General features: G+C 43.2%; 1 protein-coding gene across 7 annotated transcripts in view; it reads right to left on the bottom strand.

Annotated features, from left to right (window-relative positions):
• Positions 1 to 14,761, bottom strand: part of TENM4 (teneurin transmembrane protein 4) — an 870,263-nt gene that overhangs the window by 211,394 nt on the left and 644,108 nt on the right. The gene's annotated exons all lie outside the window — the stretch shown is intronic.

The raw sequence follows: 14,761 nt of genomic DNA, 5'->3' as shown, positions 1-14,761 counted from the left end.
CCAGGGTTACCACCAAAGGATTTTTACAAGTTAGGTGAATAAACTCAGTTATGCCCAGGCAGCAAATCATTCAGTCTATCCACTGCACTGCCCCTTGTCTAGACTAGAGCAGGGAGCAGCAAATATGATCATTCTGATCTTTCTGTGTTCTCCCCCCGCTTTGCATCAGTACACATGGGGAAGGGCAACAGGCCCATGAGTCCAAGTCTTATTTGTCCCTTGAGTCCTTTTATACTAGGGATGCCAATGCAAAAGGGCTATAAAGAAGCATAAGACCCTCTCCACTCTCCAGTGAGAAACCCTGAAATGGAGGGTCTCTGCAGCCCACCTCTGCCATGCGAGGCCCTGCCAGCCTCAACATGCCACTTTCTCTCAGTCCTTGCTCTGGCCCAAGGGAATATTCCCACCAATATTCTCACTGCCATAATTGCTCTCAGCCACTGCAAGTCTCATCACTACTTTGCCTGTTTAATAGGTACTAAAACAGCCCTTGCGAAGCCAAGGACAGAAAAAGCTGAAAAAGATTCTGTCTCGCCGTGAACACAGCCCATAATTTCATCTCTCCAGCATGTTGGGAGCTCTTGGGGGTTTATTTGCTTTCTGAGGAAACAATGCTATTCAATGAAATTCATTCTGCAGGGCAGGCAGAATGATAAATCGAAAGGACTGTCAGCTGCTACAGTAATTGTGATAATGACACTAACGGAGCATTATGGAGGAGAGAGGAGACATAACAGGTTTCAGACACCTAGAAATTTCCAACTTGATGCTGTGGGTAAATAAAAGTCTCCACAACTAAAGCAAATGCAGACATGCTGGATCCAATATTCTCTTGCTCCTCCTTTTCCTTCCCAATTTGAAGTCTGAAAGGACTGGTTCCTTTCCCGCCGTACCTGCAGAAATTCTGATTCTTCTGCTTCATCTGTATTTTAGAAGGCTTTCACATTCTAGTTCAAATCATCTGCACCTGGCAGCTGGGAATGTGAATATCCTGATAGCATCCTGGAAAGCCAGTCATTATTTCAGAGTGATCATTCTCAGTTTCCTCTTCTGCAGGGTGCCCAGTTGGATGCTGATACTGCTAATGCCACTTGATGGTTTGCCAGATTTTGATTTTTTTTTATGAAGGTTGGAAAGTCTGATTTAATTAAAGATCCAAGCATGTAACCTCCGTATACTCTCAAATCTCCACATGCAGGTATCAGGCTGCTAAATTAGGTAAAGGGCACTGGGAAGACACTTCTTTAAATAAATTCCCCAGCAATTCGATGTGAAGTGCCATAATCACACCATCCAATTTCATTCTGATCTCCCTGCACTCCATGTTTGCTGGGTCCAATGATACAAATGTTTAATGACAGACATTCCTTATTTCCATCTGCCTATTAGCAGCATATTCCTGCCCAACGCAACAGTGACCTTGCTCTCTGCATTGTTTCAAAGGCCACATCTATAATTACCTCACCACAGATTGATCTTCTGGCATTTGATTTAGCAAGTCTAGTAAGGACCTACTAAATCGAATGTTGAGGGTGCCCCAGTAAGTGCTGGTACTCCTCAATTTGCAAGGAGTAAGGGAAGTCCACGGAAGTGTTTGCTCCAATCAATCTCCCGCTGCAGAGGCGGTGCCAAGCTCAGCTTCATGTACATCGACTCCAGCTACATTATTTACTTAGCTGGAATTGCGTACCTTAAACCAACCTTCCAGGTCTAGTGTAGACCTGGCCAAATTAATAATTGTGAAGCACACAAAGTTTGGGCTCTGGGATCAATTTGGATAAAGATCCAAAAGCTGGGGCCACTTATCAAAACTATCTGGATGGCTGAGTCTGCTGAAGGGAATAGTGTATCATGTGAGATTTCAACACTTTTGCTTCTATTGCTGGCTTAAAATACTTTCTAGCTAGTTACATAGCCCTCATCACCATAGCAGTTAGTGCAAGAGCAACCTTCTTCACAGTATTTCAGCACATCTTTTGCCAAACCAAGCTGGAAAAGCAGCACAAGCAGCCTTTCGGACAGTATTTTTTTAGAACTAGTGCCAGATGGCATTTGGAAATGGGGATGGTGGAAGCCTGAGCATTTCAGATGGTTTGGTCTGATTCTGGCTTTGGAAATAGGGGAAGGTTGGGTTTGGGCAAGTGCTTCTCTCACCTGTTTATCCCCTGCCTCTTACTTTCTTTGTTAAGAGAAATCCTACCAGTATGGAATGCTTGATAGATGAAGGTCACTGCTTGCTTGAAAGCACTGAGCATTGGCCTTACCCTGCTCCCATTGAAGTCAACGGCAATTCTGCTCTAATTGAAGTCAATGGTCAAAGTCTCATGAACTTGACCTGGACCAGCATTGCCCACTTTTGAAAATCTCTCCTTATGTGCCTCTGCTGTTTAGGGATGTACAACAAACAAAATATACTCTGATACATTAAGAGATGTAGAGACACTGAAGACAGACACAGAAGGGTCAATGAGTTACAGTTCTTATGGAATTACATGAGACCATTTCAAAATCTTTGATGTGTCTCTGTCACTCTGAACTACTCTTTTATCCCTTATGTCATAAGCCACCTGGGAAGAACTTTCAGCATATGCAGTTCCTGAGGTAATAAAACCTACTTGCTTGAATACAGTCTCACACTATTTAGGTGAGAGGGAATCTTTAAATTGCAGGTCCTACGTATAATGAGGGTACCACATTCACCACTGCAACTAACACTTAAGACAAAGGTTTTCCAGACTACATCTTGGGAATGTTTCCTTTGCTTCCTTTCTTTTTGCAGATGGTGTATTTTAAAATCTGAATTATGGTTCACTAAATGAAATTCTCATATCTCTGATTTGCCTAAGGGATTGCAAGCATAAATTTACTGAAAATTATTTTGTACCTTCTCACTCATATAAATTGTTACAAACTAATATAGGAAACAACAGTTATTCAGCCTTAAGGTTTAAACTGGCAAGTGGGAAGTTCAGTATGTTACATTTTCTGTGCTTGTTGCTTGGGGCAAGGCTAAAGCTGGCTTTGAGTCTCATTTGAAAAGATATTGTGTGTGTACGTGTTCTAGAAACATACCCATACTCATGACTTGAAACGTGGACTGATTCAGTTAAATACATGTCACTAAATCAAGCTGTGCTTTCATTTTACAGTAGAAGTAAATTCATTTTCACTTTACATAGACATGCACTAATAAATAATGGATGCAGTAACCAGAATGGCAAACATTTAACAGGATACTTTTAGAGCAGGGGGATGAGGGGTGTCTGAATTCATAATTCTATTTCCACGTCTCTAGATGGCTTGTGTGAACTGGAGCAAATAATTTAATGTCCATGTGCCTCCGTTTACCTATCTATAAAGTGGTTCAACACCACTTACTGTATCTACCTTGAAGACAGTACTGTAAAGACTAATTAAAGAAAGGAGGCATGAGTTCACTACAAATGCATCTGTGCATGCAGAAAAGTGGTAATTGATAAAACATCATCACTATGTGCCAATGATTACCATACATGGTGGGATGCGGGGGGTGGAATAGTAGAGACCATTCTCTCCTCTATGAAGAATGAGAGAAATCTGTGGTAACTATTGGAAGACGTTGACCCTCTTTTGGCTTCTTCATGACGGATGTGCTCAATTACCTGTTTGTGCATCCAACCACATATTGTATGAGTTCCCTTTAAGCACAGACGTTTGAAAATTAAACACTAAGAAACCCGTTCTTGCTCCACAAAGAGGGTTTTCCTTCTGTTTGCCAAAATATACAACCAACTCTCAGAACCCCTATTTCTGCTCTTTACTGCTAGAAAATAAATGGAATGAAAAGTTAAGCAGCAGTGTAATATGACACAGGAATAAAACAAGCTGTGCTTACATTAGCCCTCAGCCTGGGACATATAGACAGAGCTATATACAAAAGTGTAAAAACTAAAACCATATGTCCTGGAGTTTCCTTGATTTGCAAATTTCTCTAGAAGGCTTCAGATAATACTAGAAGCCTTGTCATTAAGGCAGAACTCCACTGTTCTAAAACATATAACAAAAAACGTAACTTTAGAATTAAATAAACCTTTTCTTGACCCTAAAGCTGAAGTAATTACCTCAAATCAATAAACCTTTTGTACAAACTTTATCAGATCAAGAGAACTTGTCTGCTGCAACCAGCATGCTGACAAGCAGTGGGTGACAGAGTGAGTTCAAGGATACCGGACCATATTAGTACAGAGGTAGGCAGAGCTTATAAAATATTACTTTTCTTTTGCAGTTACTGGTTGGACCTCCTTAGGCGGGCACCTTGGAGACCTCACTGGTACTGAATGAGGCAATTTGTTGGACCAGGGAGATCCCCTGCCACCAGTCCCCCAGCCCGCTGCCCTTCCCTGCTGCTGGCTCTGTTTCTGCTCCAGCCAGCCCCTCTGCCTCTCATCCCGGCCAGGCCTCATACTACCAGCTCAGGTGGGGAGCTGGCCCCAGTCCTGTCTTGGCCCAGGACACTGGCCCTGGTTCTGGACAGGCTGCTGGATGACGGCTCCCAATGCCAACCCTGCTGCCACTGGATCCAGGTCTGGCCCTGGCTAGGCTGCTGGCCACAGTCTAGGTCCCTTGCTGTCAGCCCTCCTGCTACTAGGCTCCCTGCCCCAGGGCTCTCTGGTCCAGGAACATCTGGACTATGCATGATGGAGAGTCCTGGTTTGGGGAGGTGCAACCTCTAGTAAACAAAGTACAGAGAAGGTTCCTTGTGCATTAACCGACATATATTTTTCATTTGTGAAGTGTCTTACGAAATTACAAGGACTATACTAAAAGGAATTTGTGCAAAAAATTGTCCTGATAGCTAATTCTGAATTAATTATTCCAGCTTTTGTTTACTAATCTAACTTTATACGGAATGGGACAATACTAGAAGTTACTTTGAAATGTTGCTTTTCCACTCATAGAATCAAGAAAGAGACACACTGTATGAGGACATGGAGGACGTGGAAATGGTTGGTGCCACATGTCTGACCTTTACAGGCTTCTTACTCTTTGATAATCTTTGAGATGTGTCACAGATTTCTCGTTTATTTGAGGTGCCTTAAGTCTGACTCAAAGGTCCTGCAAAATAACCATAATCAGAGTCGGGAACGAGGTTGTTATGCAAGAATTCTTTTGGACACTTGTAAAGAGGAAAAAAGGTCATTCTGTGCAAGAGCTAAATTTGGTCTGACTGGTCTGATGTGAGGTTTCTGGGCCCAGCTGTTTAAGAGAGCCCCATTTAGCAGACAGAATGGCACACCATGGGAACAGGTGTTAGACAAGAGTGCAGCCAGCCTACCTCAATGTGAACAATACAGCTACAATACAGCACATGTCATCTGACAGTTCTGGCAGAAATAATAATGAACCAGTGAGGGACCTGCTTTCTGTGTTGTTTGTCTGGCAGTGACACTAGCCAAATGGCAGGATGGCAACTGCCCACTTACTGAAGCTACAAAGGACTTAAAAACCTGGAGAGGCATTATAAATCACGAGCAATACAGAGGAAACGAGAGAAATGGGCTTGCACACAGGGAGATTCTGAGTACCCTCAGCTCAATTCAATGGGAAACCAGAATTCTCAGCAACCTGCAGGGCTGGGGCACAACTGAAGCGATTTAGGGATTGACAGTGGCTTTCGTGAAGTCACAGGAGGCACTAAGATGCTGCAGTAATGAAAGCCATATATCTACCTGGATAGACACCTAGGGTGTGTCTAGACTACATGGCTCCATCGACGGAGCCATGTAAACTAGTTTACCCAACATAGTCAATGAAGCGGGGATTTAAATACTCCCCGCTTCATTAAAATAAAAATGGCCACCGCGCTGTGCCGACAATCAGCTGATCCGACACAGTGCGGTAGTCTAGATGTGGCTAGGTCGACAAGGGAAGCCTTTGTCGACTGCTCCTGTAAACCTTGTTTCACGAGGCATAAGGGAGTGGTCGACAAAAGCTTCCCTTGTTGACCGATCTGCGACTAGACTGCCGCGCTGTGCTGGATCAGCTGATTGTCTGCACAGTGCAGCGGCCATTTTTATTTTAATGAAGCAGGGAGTATTTAAATCCCCGCTTCATTGACTATGTCAGGTAAAATGTTTACATGGCTCCGTTGATGGAGCCATGTAGTCTAGACATACCCCTAATCAGTTACTTACTGGGCACAGGATACAAGAACCTCACGGAAGAGCTCAACTAAGGAAATGCAACCCTGTGTGAAAAATACATGTCTCTCCCCCACCAAACTCCATCTATGCCTAGACCCAAACCAAAGAATTTTTTAAAAGGATCTACATCTTATTTTCCCCCCACAGGTTTGTATGACCCACCGGAGGTAACTAGAAGTGCTGTTACGGTGTGGGAAAGTCTGTTCTTGCAAAGCTTCAAGCTGAATTTTGCAGAGATACAAGATCTGAGCAATTCTTGGGTAAGCAGCTGACCGGGTACCTTGGCTGTGAACCCTTTGAAATTTATCCACCACTGTTTAAAACACAGTAATAATACCTCAATAGCTATTTGCACAAAGAAACAACCTTCTTGAGGGGCTAATGGCTTAATGGGCTTTAGTGACAAGACAGGAAGCTTCTAATTCCAGAGTTTTTATTCAACCTGGTTTAAAAATGACCATTAGCGACCTGTGTAAAAGGTGGTTGTCAGTCCAATTCTTCATGAACAGCTATTTACATCATAGAAACCATCAGTGTAGCTGGAATCAATTGTGATAATTCGAAGATAACAAGGACTGAAGAGGTGCTGAGAGTGAGTTGCTTTCTCAGCTGTACGCCAGGTCAGACACAGGCTAGCAATGCTCATGGCCAGTGCTCTAAAAACAGCTGTGGAGACAGGGCTTGAAAGTTGCGAGTTGTGCCAGAGCTCAAGTTCTGAAGCTGACTCCTTGTCTCTTGTCTTCAGAGCCTGAGCACCAGCCAAGGCTGCTATTCCAAAGTCCTATAAGATTTATGAACCTAAGGCTTCATCTTCACTGATAGTAAGGTCAACATACGGCAGCTTGCATCACCCTAATTATGCCAGTGGACACATTATGGACTTGCTCCCTTACTCCTCCCAATGTAAGTGCCCTACAATGTCAACACAGTAACTTCACAAGAGGTGCGGGATTTATGATGGCGTAGTGAGGGGGACACAATGTCCATGTAGACACTGTGTTACTTACATTGGTTGTTGGCTGCCACTCTTGTCAATTTCATGGCTCCTGCACTGACAACTGAATTGGAAAGACAGCTGGTCTGTCACCAGGACAGGTAGAGGGCCTCTGCTGAATCCTGGTACTTCCCAGAGGCTCTTTGCTCCATGCCAGGAGCCTGGCAGCTGCACCAAGGCTCCTGGGAACTGCTCACACTCCGGGCATAGAGCTCAGAAACAGGAGCCTGGCTGCCACACAGAACTGAGAGCCTACGGGATAGCTAGTCTCCAGGCAGGGAGGTGTATACAGAGCTCAGAGCTCAGGATCTCAGCCCCCACACTGCCCCTCCTGTTCATGGGAGTCCTCCTGGTGAGGACGTACACCGTTGACAGGAAGGGAGTGTTGATGGGTACCACCACAATACAAGTTGGACCTCCCTGGTCCGGAAACCTCAGGACCTGACTGGTCCCGGATGAGGAATTTTGCTGGACTGGGGTAGTCATTTTTGGACCCCTGCCACTGGCTCCTTTAGTCTGGCCATTGGCCTCCTAGACAGCTCCCCACTTTCTGCTGTCTCTGGCAACCCGCTGGCAGCCATAACTGTGTGCTGGGGTTCCAGGCAGCTGTACATCCTGGAGCTCCCTGAGTAGCTCAGCATGCACTGCACATTGGGCACTAGAGCTCCCTGGGCAGCCCCACACATGCCATGAACTAGCACTCCCAGGGTATGTCTACACTACCCCGCTAGTTCGAAATAGGAGGGTAATGTAGTCATACCGCTATTACAAATGAAGCCCGGGATTTGAATTTCCCGGGCTTCATTTGCATAAAGCCGGCCGGCGCCATTTTTAAATGCCGGCAGTTCGAACCCCGTGCCGCGCGGCTATACGCGGCACGGAGTAGCTAGTTCGGATTAGGAGTACAGCTAGGAAGCCTAATCCGAACTAGCTACTCCATGCCGCGTGTAGCCGCGCGGCACGGGGTTCGAACTGCCGGCATTTAAAAATGGCGCCGGCCGGCTTTATGCAAATGAAGCCCGGGAAATTCAAATCCTGGGCTTCATTTGCAATTGCGGTATGACTACATTGCCCTCCTATTTTGAATTAGGAGGGTAGTGTAGACATACCCTCAGTTCTGCTGGACAGCCATACGCTGGGTCTCCCAACCCTGCTGGGCAGCCCCGCTGCCAAGAGCTGGGCGGTCCCACTATCAGCTCCCTGTGGGTAGTCCACTGCCCTGCTGGCCCTGCAGGAATCCTTACTGCTAGCTCTGCACCGGGACCCTCTGGCCTTGCAACATCTGTGCTGGACCATGGATGTTGCTGGAATAGAAAATCCCAGTTAAGAGAGTTTCAATCTGTAATTACTGCAATGACTGTAAGTTGATCTAACATAGGTTGACTTATGTTTCGAGTGAGGACATGTGCTAAGTCCAATTTTCAAAAGAGACCTAGGCACCTAGATCCTATGCGCCATTGACTTTTAATGAGACTTAGGCATAAGTGACTAAGTTGCTTTTGAAAATGGAACTTAGGTGCTTCTGAAAATGTTTCTAGTAATTGCTTTAGTTTAAGACATAGTGGAGGGACAGCGGAGATGCTTGAAATACAGCTGCCTATTATGAACATGTTGGTTGCATGAGGAATGTAAGATGTCAGTGGCACAGCAGACAATCTTTCATGAGCACTGAATTCACATGAAAAATCCTAAACAAATAGATGCCTCTGGGTGCAAAAAATAACAGGATGCCTGGTGGGTGGAAGTAATAAAGATGTTGAGGGGTAACATAGGATACATATTCTGTGATTTCACAGCAGGGGATTGATCATGAGGCAGCAAGAAAACAAAAAAGATATTATTTTGTCTTTTAACTGAACACAGCTCCTAACTATAATCTGACAGGGTTTTAAAACTCTGTGAGGAACCTGTGAGGGCTGTATCTGAACCAAACAGGAGGACTCTGAAGCACCAGAAAGAAAGTGCTGAACTCTTGAGGCTAGTAAAAAAAAAAAAGGCATTGGTCATGTAATAGTGTGGCTCTTAGCAAGGACATGAAAGGGGGCAAAGAGCTAATTAATAGTTTAACAAAAGTAAAGTTGTGACTTTCCTCCCCCATCATTTTTCTTTCATTTCAATTTTTTTTCTGTACAGGATGAGCAGATGGAAATGTCTCTGAGCATAGGAAGTGATGGATTCTTAGATAAGTGCCCAGAGAAGGTCCCCATGAGGCAGAAATGCTCAGAGGTCTTGCTGTGACCATGCAAACAAAAGGGGAAAGAAACCAAAGCAACCTCTCTTAAGAGCTGGGCCCATTCAGGCAATGTGAGGTGGATGAAACAAAGGGTATGTCTACACTACCCCGCTAGTTCGAACTAGCGGGGTAATGTAGGCATACCGCACTTGCAAATGAAGCCCGGGATTTGAATTTCCCGGGCTTCATTTGCATAAGCGGGGAGCCGCCATTTTTAAAACCCCGCTGGTTCGAACCCCGTGCAGCGCGGCTACACGGGGCTCGAACTAGGTAGTTCGGACTAGGATTCGAACTACCGGTACCTTTCAAACAGTAGGCTCCTTCCTGCAGGAGGCTAAAATATAACCAAGATGCAACAGCAAGAAGAAGTCGAGATGCTGTCAGCTAGGAGACTGACACAGGAATACTGTACAATAGTAATAAGACTAGGAGAGAGAGGGGCATGATTTTTTCCTGGATGCAAGAGGTGATGCAAGAAGGGATATGAACAATCCTGATTTAAGCCTGTCTGAAAATTCCTCTGCATGGATTCCAGTATTTAGATTGCTCCCAAGAAAGTGGAGTGGAGGGGGCAGGAGAACAACAGTATTTTTCTTAATCTTAAATCATGCCTCTCACCGAAGCTAAAAGCTAGTTAAGAGTTCACATCCCAGAATGGGTGTTCTTGCATGCACTTCCTCCTGCCTGCTAGGGTATGGAGTGGCAATGGTAAACAGACAACCTCTCCTCCCACATGCTTTCTTTCTCTCTAGCGCCTAGCTGAACGCTTTCTTCCTTTTGATTTTTCCATGCCCCTACATAGGCCAGCCTGCTATTGCTCAGCAGGAACAGCTGCTGACAGGCTCCCTCTCTGACTTCATAGATGCTGCTTTCAAGCTCTCAGATGTTCCTTGCCTCCACTGAACAGATTTTTGGCCAACATCTCTGTCTCAGATGTGCTGACTCCAGCTCTCCCTCAGCCTACTATTTTATTCCACTTATACCAGATTGCTCTGACTAACTCACCGCTGTCAGGCAGAGGTGAATTCACAAGGCGCTTTTCAGAGAAGCGTTTCTATTAAAAATTTCAGAAAGTGCTGCCAATGTCATTTACAAGAAAGGTTAATTCATTATTGAGAGACCCTGATTCTCCATTCTTTTATTCTGTTTTGTGCTGTAATTCTGAGGAACAAAATGAAAAAATGTTATTAAAAGCTGAAAACTATGCCACAATAATCTCCCCTTGCCCTCCTCCTGAATTACCATTATTTAGCATCAGCATGAGTTTGGATGAGAATTTGGATGGGAATTAACGTGCATTCTCCCACGTTTTACATGTGCTGCCAGGGTGCATATATGGGAAAAGATGTTAAGAAAGTCCAATCCTTTTGGTGGTGATGCAGGCAAATCTTCCTCTTTACAAGAAATAGGCCAAGATGAAAATGCTATCAAAGCAAATGACAGTGCTCCTGAGTGATTGGGATTTCCTTCTAGCTTTGCAGGATTCCAAAGCTCTAACTAGGCACAGCATCAAGCTTTATGAAAATAAATGTGCCACCAAGCTGGGAATGCAGGTTGTTTGCATTTTGCTCCTGTTTTCACATGAATAATGGAGAGTATGATGAGTCCAGACAGGCAGTGTACAACAATTACCATCAATGTTGTAATGCAGAGAAACTGACCTATGCTGACTGATTTTGCTAAAGGTTTGGTCAGTTGGAAACCAGGGGGTGAACTTAGCAGAATCCACACAATTTTTTTTTTTGGAACATGTATCACACTCAAACAAGACTACCGCTGACCTTGTAGGAGATTTTTCAAAGAAAAGGCTGTAGAATTTGGCTCTCTATGGTTGTTGTTAACTGTTACCCGTTATTGTGAACTATTAGTAGTTACATAGCATTTTTAATCTTCAAGTAATTCAAGTAATATGCACAGCACCTTTGTGGGCTGGATAGATAGCACTTTTACAGAGCAGAAAGCTGAACCACAGAGATTATGCAACATACACAAGCCTGAAGGGAGTCAGTTTCAGTGCTTAGATTTAAATAGAGCTATGACTCCCAGTCCTGTACTCAGATGACTTAGATCCCGCCTCTTTCTCGACAATGCTAATAATTCAAAATGCTTCTTCCCTGTATTAACTATTTCTCTGAATTTCTGCAATAATCAGAGATTTTTCCATGTCACAATAAATAAAATCAAACAACAGCCATCAGAGCTCAATACCACCTAAACACAAATCTCCCCTCCTTGCCCATAAAAGTAACCTGACCATCTCATATGACTTGATATACTCATAGGGCATTAGAATTTTACATCTAGTTTCATAAACCAGGAATGTCAGGTAGCTGCATCCTCTTTACTGTGGAGTCAACAGAAATTGCAACCCACTACAGCATTTATGAACTTAGAGAGTAGCAACCATATCTTTTCAGAGCTCATGAGCACACTGAAAAGAATCTGATATTCTGCTATATATAGTGCCATATTTAATGGATTTTACTGGAAACCTCCAGCAGATATTTTAAAGGGCTGCTGTTAAAAATGATCATATAAGCAAGACACTGACTTCTTCTGGCCATTAAAGTCCTCGCAGTACTTTTTGTAAGGTGTTAGCTTAGCCGTGGAGTCCTGGCAAAATTCCTGTCACACCATCATGCTTATCTAAAATTCAGACTCTACACTTATCAGGCATAGTCGTTTTCACATGCTGTCCAAAAGTGGGTCATTTGTGTCCTTTCTATGATACTGAACCTCTGCAGTCTTATTTGGCTGCTGATGGGTGAAATGATTCCTCATACACAAAAATCCTGCCTGACCCATCTTATTAGTACTTGTCTGGCACATACTGAATGTGTGTGTTAATTTAGTCCCATTTGATAGAATACTCTGTAATCTCCAATAAGGAACTTTTAGAGATTGCAAGCAGGGTCCTTATGGCTCAGTTAGTGCAGACTTGTGCACCATGCAGATGAAGCTAGCCATGATGGATGCAGGGCAGAGTTGGAAGTGCAAAGCCTTGAGTCTTCCTGCTTGCAAAGGGCAGAATAATTCAAGATAAGTGGGGGAATTATTGGGTGGCTCCTCACACATAGTCTAAAACAAGATCACAGCCTGCACCACCTGCTAAGTGGCCAACTAAGTGCATGCTCCGGTGAGCTTAACCACAGAGGACTTAGACCACCTTGAAGCTGTGGAGCACTTAAGGGAGCCTTATTCAGTACAGACAGATGTGCTAGCAATGTATCCTGCCTTTCTACAGTGTGAGTGTACCGAGTGTACTGATGGGAGAAGAGTCTGAATCCAGCTTACACTTTGTAAACAATTTGAAAAGTACAGTCATTATGTTTTAAAACTCTCTTTACTGGTAGAACTATTACTGGTTGTGTGGCATCTATCATCTGCAAGGGAATCTCTCTTACCTGGCAGAATCTTTCAGAACAGAAGAAACTTTTTTGAATCGGTCCCAATATATAAAAAACATGTAGGGATCCTTTTGGATAAAAGGTGTCGGATACAGGTACAATTTGTTCTGATTACAATAACTTGCTGCAATAAACTAAGCATACTAATAAAACCACATTGCAAAGAGTAAGCCTTCCATTTAATAAGTTGAAGAGCAATTATTTCTGGTGTTGCTTACTTGTGAACAGTCTTGAATGTATTGAATTATTGACAGCAAAGGCCTGTTTATATTCTATATTTTTATTTTAATATAATATTATTATATTGGTACATTAAATAACCTTTAGAAGTAAAACTGTATGTTAGAACCTTAATGATTTTGCTTTAATAAGACCTAACTTTTAATTAAACTGACAAGACAAATTTAAACCCATCGCTCTCGGGTAACTACTGCAGACAGCTGAAATTCCATGCCAATGCCTCTTTGGGGAGAGGGATTAATGGCAATACTTGAATAAGACTGCTTTATGCAGTTTAGAAAAAGGTCCATTAAACAGTCATTGTAGGTAAAAGAAAGCTAAGTGCTGGTTTTATGGAGGAGCCTTGGAATTACAACAAAATGGATTCAGGGCTATGAACCTGCTCAGTAGGTCAGTCAAATATAAAATTACACATAGTGAAGTCAGAAATTGGTTCTGGGAAAGGACAGATTGCAAACAGAGGGAGCTAGACCTGGGACAGGTCATATCTTGCAATATTTACATGCAGGAAAAAGAATCCCAAGGTGCTATGATAAGTAGTGGTTACCCAGTGCTTGGTGCTAACTGAGGCTACATCTAGACTGCATTACTTTTTCGGGATACCAGAAGTATCCCAAAAATACAATGCCACGTCCAAGGAACATGTCTGCGTTTTCAATTTTTTTTTGAAAGAATGGACGTGCTCTTTCACCTTCCTTGTGTACCTCATTTATGATATGATAGAGGTCTATAAAATCATGAATGGTGTGGAGAGGGCAGATAAAGAAAAGTTATTTATTAGTTCCCTAAATAGAAGAACTAGAGGATACCAAATGAAATTAATGGGTAGCAGGTTTAAAACTAATAAAAGAAAGTTCTTCTTCACACAGTGCATAGTCAGCCTGTGGAACTCCTTGGCCTTTGCCTTTGTTTGTCAGAGGTTGGAGAGGGACACCAGGAGACAAATCGCTTGATCATTGTCTTCAGTCCACTCTCTCTGGGGCACCTGGTGCTGGCCACTGTCGGCAGATATTGGGCTAGATGGACCTTTGGTCTTACCCAGTACGGCCGTTCTTATGTTCTTATGTTATGTTCATTCTACGAGGAATAAAGGATGTCTCAAAAGAGCACTTTTTTCTGAAATTTGGTGCCGTGTAGATGCGCCAAATTTCAAAAAAGCCTCTTTTGAAATTAAATTTAAAAAGACACACAATTTGCATAGCACAGATTGTGTATCTTTCTCCGATTTAAGAGTGCAGTCTAGATGTAGCCTGATTGCTTGACTACTGGAGAGCCTAGGGCAGGTTTGGATACCCAATCATCCATTGAAAAATCTCAATCTCTTTCTTTTAGATGTGGCATGAAATAGGTTCATCCAATTGGCTATCCGTTCCATAGTGCTTTTGGCAAGAGATGGGGCATTAACTCTGGTGTCCTACCACAACTCCAATTTGAGTGATTACATGATGCCAGAAGTTTCCATTAGATATGGTATTCCTCATTTTCTGGTCCAAACTATTGCTTGATGCTCCTGTGTGCTATCGAACAGCTGTACAATTCTACTCAAGAAACAAAATATAGGCCCAATAGAAACAGAAAATAATTCTCAAATAGAAGCCTCAGAGAAGAGGGGAAACTTCTATAATCAGTAACTCTGGACTCATCTGCGGTGACAGAGTGTCCAGACGATAATTTTTAAATAGGCCTTTAATATAGTTATGTTCTG

Source organism: Pelodiscus sinensis, chromosome 1, assembly GCF_052426305.1.
Source record: "Pelodiscus sinensis isolate ZL-2025 chromosome 1, ASM5242630v1, whole genome shotgun sequence".
NCBI classification, from domain to species: Eukaryota; Metazoa; Chordata; order Testudines; family Trionychidae; genus Pelodiscus; species Pelodiscus sinensis.
This window is presented reverse-complemented; position numbering and strand designations above follow the sequence as displayed.